Consider the following 21927-nt stretch of genomic DNA (forward strand, 5'->3'; position numbering starts at 1 on the left):
GGCATATATGGATCTATTACAAGGAGTACCTACCCTTGATCTTAGCATAGGTAGATAACTGATTTTATTAGAAAGTGCAGAAAAGTTTATCAGATCGGTAAAACAAATTACCCTTTAAATTGAACCATGTTTTTCACAGTCTAAACTTATCAGGTTAACTTATAATTTCAGGTATTCTGGAATATGTGTAGTATTCCCCATTGAGCTTTCACAGTCAAGCATTTTCACGAACAGTAATGCCGTTGAGAACATTCTATATGTTTACTGACTACTCAAGTAATCTACTTTTATGAAATGCCTGTTGTCCTTTGACCCACTTTGTATTGGTTGGATTCTTTGTCTTTTGTTTATTGACATGTAGTATTTTCATATTCATGGAGATGAGTACTTTGTTGTCATACACTCTGCGGTATATGGCTTGATTTTCACATTCTTTACATGGACGTTTTTATATAACTTTGCATTTTTCGTTTTGTTTTTAAATAATATATTTTCTTTTCAGAGCAGTTTGGGGTTTGCTGAAAATAGATAAGAATGTGTGGAGTTCCTTCTCCAATCACACTATACAATAGTGTGCTACATTTGTTACAAGTGACATTAGCAATATTATTACCTTATAACTAATGTCCATAGTTTGCAGTTGACTTCACTCTATATAGTACAGTCTATGGATTTTGACAAGTGATTGGCCTTCTGTATTCCCATTACAGTGTCATATAGAGTAGTTTGTCTGCCCTAAAAATCCCCCATGTTCTATCTATTCATTCCTTCCTCACTCCTGAATCTGAAGTAACCACTGGTATTTTTATTATCTCTAACGTTTTGTCTCTTCCAGAATATCACAAAGTTAGAATCATACAGTGTGTAGTCTTTTCAGATTAGCTTCTTCCACTTAGTAATACACATTCAAAGTTCCTTCATGTCTGTTTTTTAAAGACTTATAATTGATATGCTAAAAGTAGACAGAATATGGAATATAGAAAATGCTCAATAAAACCAGAAAAGGCAGAAAAAGATAAGACAAACAAATAAACAAGAAAGAAATAAAGAACCAGGTATTAAGGGAATATAAAAGGAAATAATTAGAAATATAGTAGATATTAAATCAGCTGCACCAGGCAAACTCATTTTAAATGTGAATAGTCTAAATACACCAATGGTAAAGAAAATGGATTAAAAAAATCAAAACTCCACTATGTTGTCTAAAATCAACCCACTTTAAATATAAAGACACAGACAGATTAAAAATAAAGAGATGGAGAAAGATATTTCAAGCTAACGATAATCTAAAGAAAGTTGGAGTAGCTGTATAAACTTCAGATGCAGCCAATACCAGAAAAAGAACATTAATCAGGGATAAATAGAAACATTACATGACAAAAAGGTCAGTCCTCCAAAAAGACAGCAATCCTTAACATGTATGTGCCTAACAGCAGAGCCTCAAAATACACTGTCTTCTGATGAGTGTATTTTAATTTTATTAAAAAATATATTGTTTTTATTATATTTATTGTTAGCATCTATTGATTTTGTGTAACAAATATTTGCCTGTCTCAGTGTCATGAAGTCAAGGTCATGTTTTTTCCAAGATTTTTATTTTTGTTTCAGCTATTATATTTAAGTCTGTAATATATCTCAAATTAATTAGATCATGTATGGTATGAATGAAGTGTCTCCATTTTTTTAAAATACTGATGATCAATTAAATTGCTCAAGAATTTTGAGAATTTGTCCACAAAATTGCATTGGTACCTAAACTCAAGTGACTGCGTATCCATGTGCTTATTTCTAGATTTTTCATTTTGCTCTCATTTGTCAATTTAATACTTCACTGTCTTCACTACTGAAATACACAGTAAGTTCTGAAATGTAATAACCAAGTTCTCCTACATATTTCTTCTTCAGAATTATCTAGGCTACTCTAGTTTTTCATTCCATGACAATTTTAATTTTAGGTTATCAATTTGTTACAAAATATAAGTGACTGAAATTTTGATAGGGAGAGCAATGACTCTATATATGATATATAATACAAGGCATTTTATGTATATATACATATATAGGTGGGGGAGGATAGATATAATACAGAGTCTACATCAACAGGCTGTGGACCAGCTACTTTGGTCAACTGCAACCCAATTTAATATATAGTATAACCTGATGATTGTAACATATGTACTTGAAAAGAATGCATATAATGGATATTTTGGGTATTGTGCTATAGAAATATTATTATGATTGATTTGGTTAATAGCATTGCCCAAATATTCTATCTCTTTATTGTCTTTCTGTTCTCTACTTACTGAAAATAGTATGTTAAAATATCCAAATATAGATATCTGAATGAACTTTGTATTGATACAGCTAGTTTCATATACACACACACACACACACACACACACACATAGATGTATATATACACAAATTAGTATTCAGTCATATATTTTATTGTTCTGTCAGCTGAGAGATTCTAAAAGCAAAAACAACCCAATAACAATAAGCATATCTAGCATTCAGATCTTGATTTCTAATGTCATTCTCCAGTAAAAGGAACCAGGGCATCTTGAAAAACTGGCTGATTCTAGGACTAGAACAGAAAATACACAAGATGATTGTGGAACATCTTGTGCTCCCAGAAATTAAGGAAATGCACACATGCAAAAACACATAACAAAGAGGGATGTGGCAAAAAGATGCAAGAGTTGACTGTAAGGGCTCTCAATGGGCAAGGCTGAATAAAATTGGAGCAATGAAGTACAGTGGTATTTGACCATAACTCAAATTATAAAATTGAAAAATCCAAGAGCCCAGACTGATATTAGTAAGTAATCATAAATAAGTAAATGGGAGAAAATAAATAGGTCTCCCACGTAGAGCAATTCCAAATCATACATGAAGATATTGCCCCTTCAAAGAGGTATAACTCCTCACTCCTTAAATGTTGGCAGAACATAGTGACTTCCTTCTGGAGAATACAGTAAGAAAAGGGGGAAATAAATGACTTTATAGTGGAGACACTGGAAAACCACCAAGCCAACTAAGTTAACATTAACAATGACATATCATGTTGACAGTATACACCCTTGATATGATGTGATAAAAATTGCACTTTACTACTGTGGTCTTTCTCCCCAAGACACATAATCCTAGTATAATCATGAGAAAAAAATGCAAGATAGATCTCAATAAAAGGACATATTACTAAATACATGATATACTATATCCTTAAAACTGTGGAGGTAATAAAAAACTGTCACAGTACAGAGGAGCCTAAGGAGCATGAAGACGATATGTATGTGGATCAGGTAGAAGATGTCAGATAAGAAGTAAAGTACTCTGAATAAGATACAGACTTTAATGAATACTTTGTCAGTGTCGGTTCATTACTGTAACAAATGTACCATAGTAATACCAAGCTAATAAAAGAGAAACTAGGTGTAAGGTAGATGGGAACTGACTGAGATAGCTTTGTACTTTTTCTAAAAATTAAAAATATTCTAAAAACATTATCAGTGGAAAAAAGACAGTTTCTTCAATAAATGGTGCTGGGAAAACTGGACAGCTATATGTAGAAGAATGAAACTCGACCATTCTCTTACACGGTACACAAAGATAAACTCAAAATGGATAAAAGACTTCAACATGAGACAGGAATCCATCAGAATCCTAGAGGAGAACATACGCAGTAACCTCTTTGATATCAGCCACAGCAACTTCTTTCAAGATACGTCTCCAAAGGCAAAGGAAACAAAAGCGAAAATGAACTTTTGGGACTTCATCAAAATCAAAAGCTTCTGCACAGCAAAGGAAACAGTCTACAAAACAAAGAGGCAACCCACGGAATGGGAGAAGATATTTGCAAATGACAGTACAGACAAAAGGTTGATATCCAGGATCTATAAAGAACTCTTCAAACTCAACACACACAAAACAGACAATCATTTAAAAAAAATGGGCAGAAGATATGAACAGACACTTCTCCAAAGAAGAAATACAAATGGCTATCAGACACATGAAAAAATGTTCATCATCACTAGCCATCAGGGAGATTCAAATTAAAACCACATTGAGATACCACCTTACACCAGTTAGAATGGCCAAAATTAGCAAGACAGGAAACAACATGTGTTGGAGAGGATGAGGAGAAAGGGGAACCCTCTTACTCTGTTGGTGGGAATGGAAGTTGGTGCAGCCACTTTGGGGAACAGTGTGGAGATTCCTCAAGAAATTAAAAATAGAGCTTCCCTATGACCCTGCAATTGCACTCCTGGGTATTTACCCCAAAGATACAGATGTCGTGAAAAGAAGGGCCATCTGTACCCCAATGTTCATAGCAGCAATGGCCACAGTCACCAAACTGTGGAAAGAACCAAGATGCCCTTCAGCAGACGAATGGATAAGGAAGATGTGGTCCATAAACACTATGGAGTATTATGCCTCCATCAGAAAGGATGAATACCCAACTTTTGTAGCAACATGGACGGGACTGGAAGAGATTATGCTGAGTGAAATAAGTCAAGCAGAGAGTGTCAATTATCATATGGTTTCATTTATTCGTGGAACTTAACAAATAACATGGAGGACAAGTGGAGTTAGAGAGGAGAAGGGAGTTGAGGGAAATTGGAAGGGGAGGTGAACCATGAGAGACTATGGACTCTGAAAAACAATCTGAGGGGTCTAAAAGGGTGGGCGGTGGGAGGTTGGGGGAGCAAGGTGGTGGGTATTAGAGAGGGCACGGATTGCATGGAGCACTGGGTGTGGTGCAAAAGCAATGAATACTGTTACGCTGAAAATAAATTTTAAAAATTAAAAAAGAACAAAACATTATCAATGTACATGTACAGCACTAGAAAAACATGCTTATTGTTTGTATATTTATTTTTATTTGCTTTAATGATATACAGATAGTATAACATTTCACTGTAACCATCTGTTCTAAAATCTCATAATTTTAATTATATGTATACAATGTATTAGTTTCATTTTTTTGTATTTTTTTAAATTTATTTTCAGCATAACAGTATTCATTATGTTTGCACCACACCCAGTGCTCCATGCAATCCGTGCCCTCTCTAATACCAACCACCTGGTTCCCCCAATCTCCTACCCCCTGCCACTTCAAACCACTCAGATTGTTTTTCAGAGTCCATAGTCTCTCATGGTTCACCTCCCATTCGAATGTATTAGTTTCTTATAAGAAACAAAAGCTAATCATTTCCACAATAAAATCCAACTGCAATTTGGATATGTCTACTACTTATTTTAGATTTATGAAAAATGATTCATTTTGAAATTTATTGTTAGTGCCATGAACAATAATGCTTGTTAATCTTTGTGAGATAGTGCCCTCTTTATCATTATGAACTTTCTTCTGTATCATTTTTTAAAGTATGTATTTATTTATTTATTTATTTTCATTAACATATAATGTGTTGTTTCATTTATTAAAGTTTATTTTGTCTAGGGGCGCCTGGGTGGCTCAGTGGGTTAAGCCGCTTCCTTCGGCACAGGTCATGATCCCAGGGTCCTGGGATCGAGTCCCGCATTGGGATCTCTGCTCAGCAAGGAGCCCGCTTCCCCTTCTCTCTCTCTGTCTGCCTCTCTGCCGGCTTGTGATCTCTCTCTCTGTCAAATAAATAAATAAAAATATTTTTAAAAATAAATAAATAATAAAGTTTATTTTGTCTAACATTAATATAGCCCCACGTTTCCTTAAAATTAGTATTTACAAGGTTTTTATTTCTTTAAAATTTTTTGCAGTCATATTGAAGACATGACTCTTGTAATCTACATATAATTAAGTACCTTTTTCTTTTTTAATTAATTTTTTAATTTTATAAACATATATTTTTATCCCCAGGGGTACAGGTCTGTGAATAACCAGGTTTACACACTTCACAGCACTCACCAAAGCACATACCCTCCCCAAAGTCCATAATCCCACCCCCTTCTCCAAAACCCCCTCCCCCCAGGAACCCTCAGTTTGTTTTGTGGGATTAAGAGTCACTTATGGTTTGTCTCCCTCCCAATCCCATCTTGTTTCATTGATTCTTCTCCTACCCACTTAAGCCCCCATGTTGCATCACCACTTCCTCATATCAGAGAGATCATATGATAGTTGTCTTTCTCTGCTTGACTTATTTTGCTAAGCATGATACGCTCAAGTTCCATCCATGTTGTCGCAAATGGCAACATTTCTTTTTTTTTGATGGCTGCATAGTATTCCATTGTGTATATATACCACTTCTTCTTGATCCATTCATCTGTTGATGGACATCTAGGTTCTTTCCATACTTTGGCTATTGTGGACATTGCTGCTATAAACATTCAGGTGCACGTGCCCCTTTGGATCACTACGTTTGTATCTTTAAGGTAAATACCCAATAGTGCAATTGCTGGGTCATAGGGCAGTTCTATTTTCAACATTTTGAGGAACCTCCATGCTGTTTTCCAGAGTGGCTGCACCAGCTTGCATTCCCACCAACAGTGGAGGAGGGTTCCCCTTTCTCCGCATCCTCGCCAGCATCTGTCATTTCCTGACTTGTTGATTTTAGCCATTCTGACTGGTGTGAGGTGATATCTCATTGTGGTTTTGATTTGTATTTCCCTGATGCCGAGTGATATGGAGCACTTTTTCATGTGTCTGTTGGCCATCTGGATGTCTTCTTTGCAGAAATGTCTGTTCATGTCCTCTGCCCATTTCTTGATTGGATTATTTGTTCTTTGGGTGTTGAGTTTGCTAAGTTCTTTTTTTTTTTTTAAAGATTTTATTTATTTTTATTTGAAAGACAGAGATTACAAGTAGGCAGAGAGGCAGGCGGAGAGAGAGAGGAGGAAGCAGGCTCCCTGCTGAGCAGAGAGCCTGATGCGGGCCTCGATCCCAGGACCCTGAGATCATGACCTGAGCCGAAGGCAGCGGCTTAACCCACTGAGCCACCCAGGCGCCCAAGTTTGCTAAGTTCTTTATAGATTCTGGACACTAGTCCTTTATCTGATATGTCGTTTGCAAATATCTTCTCCCAAACTGTCAGTTGTCTTTTGATTTTGTTAACTGTTTCCTTTGCTGTGCAAAAGCTTTTGATCTTGATGAAATCCCAATAGTTCATTTTTTCCGTTGCTTCCCTTGCCTTTTGCATTGTTCCTAGGAAGATGTTGCTGCGGCAGAGGTTGAAGAGGTTGCTGCCTGTGTTCTCCTCAAGGATTTTGATGGATTCCTTTCGCACATTGAGGTCCTTCATCCATTTTGAGTCTATTTTTGTGTGTGGTGTAAGGAAATGGTCCAATTTCATTTTTCTGCATGTGGCTGTCCAATTTTCACAGCACCATTTATTGAAGAGGCTGTCTTTTTTCCATTGGACATTCTTTCCTGCTTTGTCGAAGATTAGTTGACTGTAGAGTTGAGGGTCTATTTCTGGGCTCTCTATTCTGTTCCATTGATCTATGTGTCTGTTTTTGTGCCAGTACCATGCTGTCTTGATGATGACAGCTTTGTAATAGAGCTTGAAGTCCGGAATTGTGATGCCACCAACGTTGGCTTTCTTTTTCAATATCCCTTTGGCTATTCGAGGTCTTTTCTGGTTCCATATAAATTTTAGAATTATTTGCTCCATTTCTTTGAAAAAGATGGATGGTACTTTGATAGGAATTGCATTAAATGTGTAGATTGCTTTAGGTAGCATAGAAATTTTCACAATATTTATTCTTCCAACCCAGGAGCATGGAACATTTTTCCATTTCTTTGTGTCTTCCTCAATTTCTTTCATGAGTACTTTATAGTTTTCTGAGTATAGATTCTGTGCCTCTTTGGTTAGGTTTATTCCTAGGTATCTTATGGTTTGGGGTGCAATTGTAAATGAGATTGACTCCTTAATTTCTCTTTCTTCTGTCTTGCTGTTGGTGTAGAGAAATGCAACTGATTTCTGTGCATTGATTTTATATCCTGACACTTTACTGAATTTCTGTATAAGTTCTAGCAGTTTTGGAGTGGAGTCTTTTGGGTTTTCCACATATAGTATCATATCATCTGTGAAGAGTGATAATTTGACTTCTTCTTTGCCGATTTGGATGCCTTTAATTTCCTTTTGTTGTCTGATTGCTGAGGCTAGGACCTCTAGTACTATGTTGAATAGCTGTGGTGATAATAGACATCCCTGCCGTTTTCCTGACCTTAGCGGAAAAGCTTTCAGTTTTTCTCCATTGAGAATGATATTTGCGGTGGGCTTTTCATAGATGGCTTTGATGATATTGAGGTATGTGCCCTCTATCCCTACACTTTGAAGAGTTTTGATCAGGAAGGGATGCTGTACTTTGTCAAGTGCTTTTTCGTCATCTATTGAGAGTATCATATGGTTCTTGTTCTTTCTTTTATTGATGTGTTGTATCACATTGACTGATTTGCGGATGTTGAACCAACCTTGCAGTCCTGGAATAAATCCCAATTGGTCGTGGTGAATAATCCTTTTAATGTACTGTTGAATCCTATTGGCTAGTATTTTGTTGAGTATTTTCGCATCTGTGTTATCAAGGATATCGGTCTATAGCTCTCTTTTTTGGTGGGATCCTTGTCTGGTTTTGGGATCAAGGTGATGCTGGCCTCATAAAATGAGTTTGGAAGTTTTCCTTCCATTCCTATTTTTTGGAACAGTTTCAAGAGAATAGGAATTAGTTCTTCTTTAAATGTTTGGTAGAGTTCACCCGGGAAACCGTCTGGCCCTTTGCTTTTGTTTGTTTGGAGATTTTTTATGACTGTTTCAATCTCCTTACTGGTTATGGGTCTGTTCAGGCTTTCTGTTTCTTCCTGGTTCAGTTGTGGTAGTTTATATGTTTCTAGGAATGCATCCATTTCTTCCAGATTGTCAAATTTATTGGCATAGAGTTGCTCATAGTATGTTCTTATAATAGTTTGTATTTCTTTGGTGTTAGTTGTGATCTCTCCTCTTTCATTCATGATTTTATTTATTTGGGTCCTTTCTCTTTTCTTTTTGATAAGTCGGGCCAGGGGTTTATCAATTTTATTAATTCTTTCACAGAACCAGCTCCTAGTTTCTTTGATTTGTTCTATTGGTTTTTTGGTTTCTATTTCATTGATTTCTGCTCTGATCTTTATGATTTCTCTTCTCCTGCTGGGCTTAGGGTTTCTTTCCTGTTCTTTCTCCAGCTCCTTTAGGTGTAGGGTTAGGTTGTGTCCCTGAGACCTTTCTTGTTTCTTGAGAAAGGCTTGTACCGCTATATATTTTCCTCTCAGGACTGCCACTGTTGTCTCCCACCGATTTGAACCGTTGTATTTTCATTATCATTTGTTTCCATGATTTTTTTCAATTCTTCTTTAATTTTCCCGGTTGACCCATTCATTCTTTAGAAGGATGCTGTTTAGTCTCCATGTATTTGGGTTCTTTCCAAACTTCCTTTTGTGGTTGAGTTCTAGCTTTAGAGCATTGTGGTCTGAAAATATGCAGGGAATGATCCCTATCTTTTGATACAGGTTGAGTCCTAATTTAGGACCAAAGATGTGATCTATTCTGGAGAATGTTCCATGTGCACTAGAGAAGAATGTGTATTCTGTTGCTTTGGGATGAAATATTCTGAATATATCTGTGATGTCCATCTGGTCCAGTGTGTCATTTAAGGCCTTTATTTCCTTGCTGATCTTTTGCTTGGATGATCTCTCCATTTCAGTGAGGGGAGTGTTAAAGTCCCCTACTATTATTGTATTATTGTTGATGTGTTTCTTTGATTTTGTTATTAATTGGTTTATATAGTTGGCTGCTCCCACGTTGGGGGCATAGATATTTAAAATTGTTAAATCTTCTTGTTGGACAGACCCTTTGAGTATGATATAGTGTCCTTCCTCATCTCTTATTATAGTCTTTGGCTTAAAATCTAATTGATCTGATATAAGGATTGCCACTCCTGCTTTCTTCTGATGTCCATTAGCATGGTAAATTATTTTCCACCCCCTAACTTTAAATCTGGAGGTGTCTTCGGGATTAAAATGAGTTTCTTGGAGGCAACATATAGATGGGTTTTGTTTTTTTATCCTTTCTGATACCCTGTGTCTTTTGACAGGGGCATTTAGCCCATTAACATTCAGGGTAACTATTGAGAGATATGAATTTAGTGCCATTGTATTGCCTGTAAGGTGACTGTTATTGTATATGGTCTCTGTTCCTTTCTGATCTACCACTTGTAGGCTCTCTCTTTGCTTAGAGGACCCCTTTCAATATTTCCTGTAGAGCTGGTTTGGTATTTGCAAATTCTTTCAGTTTTTGTTTGTCCTGGAAGCTTTTAATCTCTCCTTCTATTTTCAATGATAGCCTAGCTGGATATAGTATTCTTGGCTGCATGTTTTTCTCGTTTAGTGCTCTGAAAATATCATGCCAGCTCTATCTGGCCTGCCAGGTCTCTGTGGATAAGTCAGCTGCCAATCTAATATTTTTACCATTGTATGTTACAGACTTCTTTTCCTGGGCTGCTTTCAGGATTTTCTCTTTGTCACTGAGACTTGTAAATTTTACTATTAGGTGACGGGGTGTGGGCCTATTCTTATTGATTTTGAGGGGCTTTCTCTGAACCTCCTGAATTTTGATGCTCGTTCCCTTTGCCATATTGGGGAATTCTCCCCAATAATTCTCTCCAGTATACCTTCTGCTCCCCTCTCTCTTTCTTCTTCTTCTGGAATCCCAATTATTCTAATGTTGTTTCGTCTTATGGTGTCACTTATCTCTCGAATTCTCCCCTTGTGTTCCAGTAGCTGTTTGTCCCTCTTTTGCTCAGCTTCTTTATTCTCTGTCATTTGGTCTTCTATGTCACTAATTCTTTCTTATGCCTCATTTATCCTAGCAGTGAGAGCCTCCATTTTTGATTGCACCTCATTAATAGCTTTTTTGATTTCAACTTGGTTAGATTTTAGTTCTTTTATTTCTCCAGAAAGGGCTTTTATATCTCTCGAGAGGGTTTCTCTAATATCTTCCATGCCTTTTTCAAGCCCGGCTAGAACCTTGAGAATTGTCATTCTGAACTCTAGTTCTGACATATTACCAATGTCTGTATTGATTAGGTCCCTAGCCTTCGGTACTGCCTCTTGTTCTTTTTGTTGTGTTGAATTTTTCCATCTTGTCATTTTGTCCAGATAAGAGTATATGAAAGGGCAAGTAAAATACTAAAAGGGTGGCAACAAACCCAGGAAAATATGCTTTAACCAAATTAGAAGAGATCCCAAATCGTGAGGGGGGAGAAAGGGGATAAAAAGAGGTTCAAAAAGGAAGAAAGAAAAAAAAAAAAGAGAAAAGAAAAAAAAAGAAAAGAAAAGAATTAAAAAAAACACGTAAGAAAAATGTAAAAAAGAAAAATTGTATATATTAGATAAACTAGTAAAAAATCGTTAAAAAAGAAAAAGGTAACAGTTAAAAAAAAAATTTTACCCAAAGGCGAGAAAAAAAAAACAAAAAAGGAAAAAGAAAAAAATTAAATTAACTGCAAGACTAAAAAAAATCACAGGGAAAAAGCCATGAGTTCCGTGCTTGGCTTTCTCCTCCTCTGGAATTCTGATGCTCTCCTTGGTATTGAAACCCCACTCCTTGGTAGGTGAACTTGGTCTCAGCTGGATTTCTTGTTGATCTTCTGGGGGAGGGGTCTGTTGTAGTGATTCTCAAGTGTCTTTGCCCCAGGCGGAATTACACCACCCTTACCCGGGGCCGGGGTGAGTAATCCGCTCGGGTTTGCTTTCAGGAGCTTTTGTTCCCTGAGCGCTTTCCGTAGAGTTCCGGAGGACGGGAATACAAATGGCGGCCTCCTGGTCTCCGGCCAGGAGGAGCTGAGAGCCCAGGGCCCCACTCCTCAGTGCGCCCTCAGAGAACAGCGCCCAGTTACTCCCGTCTGCCTGACCCCCGGCCGCGCTCCGAGCTCACTGAGCCTGCGACCGGTTCAAGGTCACCCCAAGCTGCGAGCTTACTGTCGGCTCTGTCTCTGTAGCCGGCTTTCCCGTTCCGATACCCGCAAGCTCTGCGACACTCAGACACCCCCGATCCTTCTGTGACCCTGCGGGACCTGAGGCCACGCTGACCCCGCGTGGGCTTCGTCCCGGTTTAGCCTCTGGAGCTATGTCCCTCAGCGGAACAGACTTTTAAACGTCCTGATTTTGTGCGCAGTTGCTCCGCCGCTTGCCGGGAGCCGGCCCCTCCCCCCGGGGTCTATCTTCCCGTTGCTTTGGATTCACTTCTCTGCCGGTCCTACCTTTCAGAAAGTGGTTGCTTTTCTGTTTCCAGAATTGCTGTTCTTCTTCTCTTCGATCTGCTGATGGATTTGCAGGTGTTTGCAATCTTTAGATAAGCTATCTAGCTGATCTCCGGCTAGCTGAAGTAGTCTCAGCCTGCTACTTCTCCGCCATCTTGACTCCTCCCCAGTACCTTTTTTTTTAGTGGATTCTGACAATCTCCTTACCAGAGGTTCTAGACCACTAATATCAATGTAATCACCAATATGTTTGTGTTTTTAATCTACTGCTGGCTTTCTTGTTTTATGTTTGTTCTAATTATCCTTTGTTTATCTCATTTCTTGCCTTTTTTACAGAAAAATAACTCTGCCTCATCTTTCTCTTTTTTTGACTACTTAGTATTCCATTTTATTTCTACAATTACCATTTTAGCTTTATTTCTTTGTATTATTTAGTGCTTGCTGTAAGGATATAAAAAATTATAAGCATAAAGATAATATGCATCCTTAATTTATTTAAGTCCAACCGGACTTAATTAATAAATAAACTTAATTTATTTAAGTCCAAAGGCAGAGGCTTCAGCTTAATGAGCCACCCAGGTGCCCCAGGACATTTATTTTGTATTGCTTGATACTTCAAGTAATCATGTCTTACTGACATGTAATGATGTCTTATTACAATGAATTCTCTCAGCATTTTATATATTTTTAAGATTTTATTTATTTATTTGACACACACAGAAAGATCACAAGCAGGGAGAGAGGCAGGCAGAGAGAGAGAGTAGGGAGCAGACTCTCCGCTGAGCAGAGAGCCCAATAGGGGGCTCGATCCCAGGACCCTGAGATCACAACCTGAGCCGAAGGCAGAGGCTTTAACCCACTGAGCTACCCAGTGCCCTCAAAATATTTCTTAATGTTTGGAAATTATTTTTAGTAAACAATTATAGCTTCCATTTTTCTATTGCAAAATCAGCTGTCTTTCCTAGTCTAATTTTTCACCCTAAACTTATGTTTATTCTTTTGATGCTTTTAAGAATTTCTTAAAATATTTTATTTATTTATTTATTTATTTGACAGAGAGAGAGATCACAAGTAGGCAGAGAGGCAGGCAGAGAGAGAGGGGGATGCAAGCTCCCCTCTGAGCAGAGAGCCTGATGCGGGGCTTGATCCCAGTACCCTGAGACCATGACCTGAACTGAAGGCAGAGGATTAACCCATTGAGCCACCTAGGTACCGTGGAAGAATTTTTTAACCATTATTTCTTTTAGAAAAAAATATTCTGTCATTTTTTTTCCTTTTTACAACTGCAAGTATACGCACATTATTCTAATAACATGTATGTCTGTTAGTAGTTCACTATCAGGATTATCTGTTTCTCTTTCTATTGGAGAGCTATAAATATACACATTTCAAAACACATTCTCCCAGAACTTAATAATTGATTTAGACTACTATATTCTGGGCATTGGAGATGATACGATGTTCTGTCAAGTCTTGTTTTAAAAACAGTTTGAATGGGTCTATTTTAGTTTGCCTTTTTTTTTAAAGAAAGAATTTTTATTCTACTTTTTTAAGTTTTATTAAATCCAGTTGATTTTTCTTTAAGTAAGCTCTATACCCAACATGAGCTTGAACTCAAGACCCCAAGATCAAGAGTTTCATGCTCTACCAACTGAACCAGGCATACACCCAGTCCTTTTTCCTCGGGATGTATTCTTTACTCATAGACACAGTCCCTTGTCCTAAGACATGACTTTTCCCAATTCCTAACACTTCTAAAACAGAACTCTAGGCCAGCACAGCATAAGGTCTAAGGAACGGGGAGTAAAAATTTTGCTAGTGGGTCACTAGGGATAATAGTGAGAGATGCTGCTCCCATTTCCACTCCTTAATCCTTGGACCTGTGAATCCTGAAACAGCACCATTTACTGGACGCTGATTCAGAGCACATGAAGCCTTCAAAAGAAACCCATCCCAGCCCTGCAAGGTATCAGTGCCTAGATGTCACAGGATCAGGGTCTTCAAAAGGTCACTCCATCATTGTGTCAGATCAGCTGCTTTAGGATCATGGTAAGACCAGTGAATTCCATGAGCATTTACCTATTGCCACACTTGTTTTGATATGAAGTGATTACCTTTATCAGAACGAATGCTGTGCAGAATACTAAGATGAGGGATAAGAAATTCTATAAGTCTATGGATGGTAATTTTGGCAGAACTACTGTGTGCCAGCAAGGCAAATCCATACCCAGAGTAAGCATCTATTCCAGGAATAAAACAGAAGAACAAAACAAAACAAAAAAATCATCCCTGCCAGAATGGAAGCAGTCCAGTGTAACTGAACAACCACCAGGAAGCTGGATGATTATGAGGTAATGATACTGGAAGTTCAATGTTGGTCTCTACTGCTGGTACACCGGGCATTCAGCAGTGACTATAGCCATACAGTCCTTAGTGAGTGAGTCCACGTTGCTGAGCCCATGCATAACATCCATTCCCGCCACCCAGGCCACTTTGTTCACGAGCCCATTAGGAAACGACAGGACTGGCTGAGAATCGAGATAACAAAACAGTTATCCTATCCACCTGATTATGATTCCAGTCTGCTGAAGTCACCCCGTGGTGAACATTCACATGGGACATAAATATTTCCACGTTTTTGCACATTCAGAGTGGTGTACCCAGATCTCTCTTTCTCAAATTCCCTTGTCAACAATTTTCCAATAACGTTTCTTCCAAGTTCCTGAACGTCCAGCCAAACCATTAGTGACAGCTCATGAATTGGTATATAATCACAAATCTGGCCATTTTTCGTTCCAAATAAGTGAACAGGCAGGTGCACTGACGGAAGCTCTGTCCACGGAGAGGCTTATTCTTCACCATTGCCCTTCAAAAATGTCCCAGAAGGGGACTGTAGTGCTACAGCTGTCCACTTTACAGTGATGATTGAATATCTTACAGAATTATCTCTAAACCAGGCCCTAGACTCTTCTTTTTGGGTCAACTGATTGAAAGATTTCCTCATGAGGCCATAGGTACAGGCTAGGAAAGAGAAGGCAGTGCAACACGAGGAGGGACCATGGGCATTTGGCCACTTCTTCCTGTAAATTAACTTATGCTCCCAGGGCATGTGCAGGCATGATGGCACCTGTTTTGATGAGTTGCTGCTGTGCACACTCAACCTTATGGCTTGTGTGGTCAGATAACATGCAGTTCATGAGTGGTAGCCTAGGCTGCATGGTAAGTTGGTGGCCCATGGTTAAATACTCAGTTTCTAAGGCCAGTACCAGGTCAAGAGCTGCTTCTCAAAAGGAGATTATATCCAGAGGATAGTAGGTCTCTGCTCCAAAATCCTAAAGGCCAGTGTTCACCTACAGGAGCCTGTCAAAGGCTACAAGCAACGTCTCCCTCTGTCACTGACACTTCAAGCACAGTTGGATCTGTTGTATTATATGGCCCAAGTGGTAGAACAGCTCCCAAAGCAGTCGAGACCTCTTGTAGAGGTTTTTTCAAGTTCTGGGTCCCACATAAAACTAGCAGCTCTTCAGGTGTTGAAGTAAATGGATAGAAATAACATACCCAAGTGAAAGAATATGTTACCTCTAGAATCCAAAGAGGACCACAAGGTATTGTGCTCCCTTTCTGGTTGTGGGATGGGACAGATGTAACAATTTATCTTTCACTACAGGATGGGCTTAGGATCCCACTGGGCCCACTATGTGACACATGTCAGATAAAACTCCATCGATTACCTGACTTCCACATACCTCTACTCTTGTTGGCAGATCACACTGATTTTTTGAGTCTCCTGGAATCAATAAGAATTCAGAGCTAGTGTCCAGTATTCCCCAAATGTCTGATTATTTCCTTATTTTCAGTGCACAGTTTGGTAAAAGACATAGGTCCATTTGGGGAAGGCCAGGAGAAAGACCCAAAGACTAACAGTATGAATGTTTGGGCATGTACTGAGGACATTCCTCAAGGGGACTTCAGCATATCCTTCATTCAAAGGGTCTGGGTCTGTAAACTGGTTCAAGTCTGGGGACGGACTGAAGGCATCATGACACTGTTTTTAAGGTTCGGTTAGTCTTTTGTTTTCTTGAACTTCAACTCTTCTGCTTTTACAGATCACATGAGAATTTAGTAGACTTCCTATCTATTGCACTTCTAGGAACACCATGATCAACTAGCCAATGTCTGAGTGAGTCTAATTATTCTGAGCACTGCTTTGACTCTACTATTCTTTACGGTAATCCTGCTACCTTCCTTGAGGTATCTGAGTGTTGCCACTTGGCTCCAAACTCTCTGGGATCCAATCACTCCCATTACATTTAGATGCCCCATTTCAGTGACTGCATAGCTTCCCATGGTAAGCTATGGCCTATAGAGAGTAATGATCGCAGAGCTCTTCAATGATGCTGGATTCCCACACAAATTTATTTCTCCCAGTAGTGGTAGGTTTATTTTATGGACCCTTTCAGTGTGGGTGTGTATGTCTTAAAACATTGCAGACATAATTTAAATTTTTAGCTTATTTTGAGTGCACCTTTTTTTTTCTTTTTTTTCCAATTTCTTAAAAACAAATAAATGTTTTGGTAGCCTGCAACCATGATGCTGTTGATACTGTACAAAAATGATACTATTGGAAAATAACAGCATTTCAAAACATTATCTAGGATTTATTGTGTTATCAGGGTTTCATTCAAGTTTAGAAGAGGCAAATAAGTTCCATCCAGGGAGGGAGGACTACTTGGTACATTGAGAGCTAGAGAAAATAACTATATTTGGGTACTCATATTTCTTTAGGAATTTTATGTGGCCTTTGTTCTATAATAGATAAGCAATATTCATAACATTACTACTTTATTTTGTTTTCATTGATCCTATAAAATTGTTGAGTTTCAGGTTCATGCATAAGAGGTTATTTATAGTTAGGTTATGGTACAATAGATTTTACTATTGATTTCTATCAACTCTAAATGTATAACTTAAAATTAATAATGTACATGACTAAAAACCCCAGTATTTTAAGATAGTATTTTTTAGTTTGTTTTTTTCTTAACTTGCATCAGAAAATAAGTATTGTGAATTTTCATTCTCAAAATGGAATCGTATAAAGACCTGCTTTAAAATATGTGAGGTGGGGGCACCTGGGTGGCTCAGTTGGTTAAAAGCCACTGCCTTCAGCTCAGGTCATGATCCCAGGGTCCTGGGATCAAGCCCCGCATTGGGCTCTCTGCTCAACAGGGAGCCTGCTTCCTCCTTTCTCTCTGCCTCTTTCTCTCTGATCTCTGTCTGTCAAATAAATAAATAAAATCTTAAAATAAAATAAAATGTGTGATTTTATGTAACATAATTCTTTTAAAATGGCATTTAAATGAGTATATATAAAATATCATAGCAGGAATTAGAACAGGTAAGAATAAGACATAAATCTAAATTATAATCATTTTAATGTATGAATGACTAAAATAATATTATCATTTTGTTGCAAGTATTTTATTTAATTAAAATTCAAAACATACTTATTCTGAAAATCTTGTAAAATTCAATGTTTTCATATATTGTATATAATCTGAAAACCTATAGCTAATTTAATTTCTGTCTGGACCCCATATTCAGTCCCAGCAGCACAATTTTCATATGGAACTTTCCTTGAAATATTTAAAATAAAATATAAAATCATTCAGAGAAAAGTGTTGTGATTATGATTACCATGCTGGTTAAATACTTTTCCAGACTTCAAAATACCTTAAATGAAAAGAAAATGTTTGAAAAGTGAACTGTTTCCACAGGTATTTGAATGTAAGTGAGATAGAAAAATATATCTCCCACACCTACCACTGTTGCAGCCTACATAACCTACAAGAAGAAAGATCTCTTCCTGCTCCCGCTACAACACACTAACCACCACTTGCAGCCGATGAGAAACGGTCACAACCTCAAATTCTTGTTCTTCTCCAACAGACTTTGGTTTAAAACAACCTTCCTCGATCTTCTCCTCAAACTTAATAAAAGCTGACTTTCCCTTTTTCTCCTCAGATTTGCCTATGGCTTGCTATAGTTTGCTTGTCCTGAATTAGAGTTCCTCTGCTAGTCCCAAATACATTAATTTTGGTAATAAGGTAACTGGCTATTTTTTTAGGTTGACATACTATAGTTAAATACATAGTTGACATACTATAGTTAAATACATATAGTTGACATACTATGTTAAATACATAGAAAACTGATAAGGAAGTATACAGAAAAAATTAAAAATAATTTTAATTCATGTGTACGTATGTAAAATTTTCATTGGCATTTTTCTCAAGTTTTTTTTTTTTAAGATTTTATTTATTTATTTGATAGACAGAGATCACAAGTAGGCAGAGAGGCAGGCAGAGAGCGGGGGGGGGGGGGCGGGGAGCAGTCTCCCTGCTGAGCAGAGATCCCGATGCAGGGCTCGATTCCAGGACTCTGAGATCTTGACCTGAGCCAAAAGCAGAGGCTTTAACCCACTGAGCCACCCAGGCGCCCCAACATTTTTCTCAAGTTTTAATTTAAATTGCAGTTTAGTTAACTTGCAGTGTAATATTAGTCTCAGTTTTAGAATTTAGAGATTCAATACTTTCATAAAATACCAGATGTTCATCACAACAAATGCCCTGCTTAACCCCCATTTTACCCCTCCCTTCATCCACCTCCCCTCTGGTAACCATTAGTTAGTTCCTTAGAGTTAAGCATCTGTTTCTTGGCTTTCCTCTCTTTCCCCTCCATGTTCTTTTATTTTATTCATTAAATTCCACATGTGAATGAAATCATATGGTACACACACACCCGCATCTTCTTTATCCATTTAGCAGTCTATGGACATTTGGGCTCTCCCTATAATTTGGTTATTGCAGATAATCTTGCTCTAAACATCAGGGTGCATATATCCCTATAAGTCAGTATTTTTGTATTCTTTGGGTAAATACCTGATAGTGCAATTGGTGGATCATAGGATAGTTCTATTTTTAACTTTTTGAGGAAACTCCATACTGTTTTCCAGAATGGCTGTGCCAGTTTGCATTCCCACCTATATTACAAGAGGGCTCGCGTTTCTTCACAGCCTCACCAACACCTGTTGCTTCTTGTGTTGTTGATTTTACCCATTGTGACAGATGATATCTCATTGTAATTTTGATTTATATTTCCCTGATGATGAGCAATGTGGAACATTTTTCATGTGTCTGCTAGCCGTCTGTATGTCTTCTTTGGAAAATTTTAAATTGGATTTTTTGTTCTTTGGGTGTTGAGTTATAAGTTCTTAATGCAGTTTGGATACTAACCCTTTATCAGAAATGGCATTTACAGATACCTTTCCTCCCATTTTGAAGGTTGCCTTGTAGTTTTACTTATTGTTTCCTTCACCGTACAGAAGCTTTTTAGGTTGATGAAGTCACAATAGTTTACTTTTGCTTTTGTTTTCCTTGCCTCAGGAGACACATCTAGTAAGAAGTTGCTAGAGGAAATGTGAAAGAAGTTACTTCCTATGTTTTCCTCTAGGACTTTTTCTGGTTTTAGGTTTTTCATCCATTATGAATTATTTTATGTATGGTATAGAATGCTGTCCAGTTAAATTCTTCTGCATGTTGCTGTCCAGTTTTCTCAACACCATCTATTGAAGACTGTCTTTTTCCCATTGGGTATTCCTGACTTCTCATTTGAAGATTAATTGACCATACAGTTGTGTGTTCATTTCTGGGTTTTCTATTCTGTTCCATTGATATATGTGTCTATTTTTGTGCTGGTACCATATTATTTTGATTACTACAGCTTTGTAATATAACTCAAAATCTGGAATTGCGATTTCTCCAGTTTTGATTTTCTTTTTCAAGGTTTCTTTAGCTATTGGAGTTGTTTGTGGTTCCATAAAAAGTTTAGGATTGCTTGTTCAAGCTCTGTGAAAAATGTTGGTCATATTTTGATAGAGATTACATTAAATGTATATAGATTGCTTTGGATAGTATAGACATTTTAACAATATTTTTTCTTTCAATCTGTGAGCATGGAATGCCCTTCCATTTTTATGTCATCTTCAATGAAATCCTAATAATTTAAAAGAAAAATACCAATCTTTCTCTTTTATATTTTACAGTTTAGTGGGCATGGTAAATAATTTCACCAAATGTGTGAGTATAATGATAGGGCACTGAAATGTGCTTTGTAATTACACAGCTGGCATATCTGTTCTAATCTAGAGAATCAGAGAAGTGCACAAAAGACTTATGTACTCTGCAATAGTAAAGATATGCCAGTAGGTATGACTGGCATAGATATATACCAATAGAACAGATATGCCAGCTGTGTAATAGTACAAAGCCCATTTTAAGTGAGTTATGATAAATATTTAGATAGGAAACAAAGCAGAGAAGGGGAGAGTATTAAAGGGTAAGAGGAAAATACGCAAACATCAAGTATGAAAGCTGAAAGAAGCCCTCTGAAAATGAAGAAGATAGTACAAGACAAAACAATACAATTGGTCTGTACAGAATGATAATGAAGTGGGTAAAGGTGGCAGAGATGCCTCTGGAGACGAGGATGAAATTATGGAAGATGTATAAATAAGGTGGTAGAGTCCAAACAACTAGAACAATAATAAAAATGAAGATTATTTTTAAAAGAACATTATGTCCTTTTAATAGAATAAGTTTAGATTAAACACATATACAGTGTGCCCAATATAACACAAAAATTTGCACGAGACTAACCCAGGTTTGTAAGACTTTAGATTCATGTTCCTGTTGTACTGTAACTTATTGAAGAACTTTATATTAAGAGGTAACATGACCAGACTTTTAATGTAAAAAATCAACTTCTTTAGAATGGAAAATTGTCTGGAATAGAGCAATTGGGGAGGCAGACGTCCATTAGGAGATTACTGCAGTGGTCCAGAGAAGACATCATGGAAGACAATACCAGGTGACAGCCATAGAGATGGAGACATACAGATGAGTGGGAAAGAGATTTCAGAGAAGAAAAGACTGCATTTGATTATTTTAGCTTTGGGATTAAAAGTAAAGAGGAATAAAATCTGAATCACAAGTTTGTTATTTTGGCTACTATAAAAAAACACTAAATAGTCAAATAATTCAAAGATGGAATGGGACCTCAAAGAAATAGGTGGATGTAATGGGAATTGTGAGTATAGGATGGAAGACAACATACAGGGATAGGCTAGTTAAGAATCAAGTTTTAGAATAGTGTTAGATTTGAAAAAAAAGTTAAGATCTTTGCAATTCCTAAATTTCTGTGAATATATGATCTATTTGTCTGTTTTAAGTACTCAATGGACAGCCTCCTTTTAAGATAGGTATGTATCAGAAGAAGAAAGATAATTTATGAAAAAAATATTTATATGGTCAGTGGAAAGGCCCTGTTTTTTTTTGGTATCAATTGGATTTTAAATATGCCTATAAATATGTTGACTTCCAAAAAATGTGAGAACATCATGTTTGAAAGTGTACTTTCCCAAAGTCATACAAAGAAGAATCTTTGAAATTAAAATTAAAATTCTCTCTCTGTTTGATGTCTCTGAAGACAGAGACCCTGATGCTACAAACAATATCATACTGAAGTGAGGTAAAATCAGTTTACAATTATGGTGGTATTCTAAACTTATCAACAAAAGTTCAAAATGTCTCACATCATCTCTTTGAGTTGAATGATGTTGAATTTAATCAGGAATGTATC

The 21927-nt window shown here is 37.3% G+C and overlaps 1 protein-coding gene across 1 annotated transcript in view; it reads left to right on the plus strand.

Moving 5' to 3' along the window:
- Window positions 1-21927, plus strand: part of CDH9 (cadherin 9) — a 138936-nt gene that overhangs the window by 82093 nt on the left and 34916 nt on the right. The gene's annotated exons all lie outside the window — the stretch shown is intronic.

The sequence above is a fragment of the Mustela nivalis genome (assembly GCF_964662115.1).
Source record: "Mustela nivalis genome assembly, chromosome: 3".
In the NCBI taxonomy this organism is placed as follows: Eukaryota; Metazoa; Chordata; class Mammalia; order Carnivora; family Mustelidae; genus Mustela; species Mustela nivalis.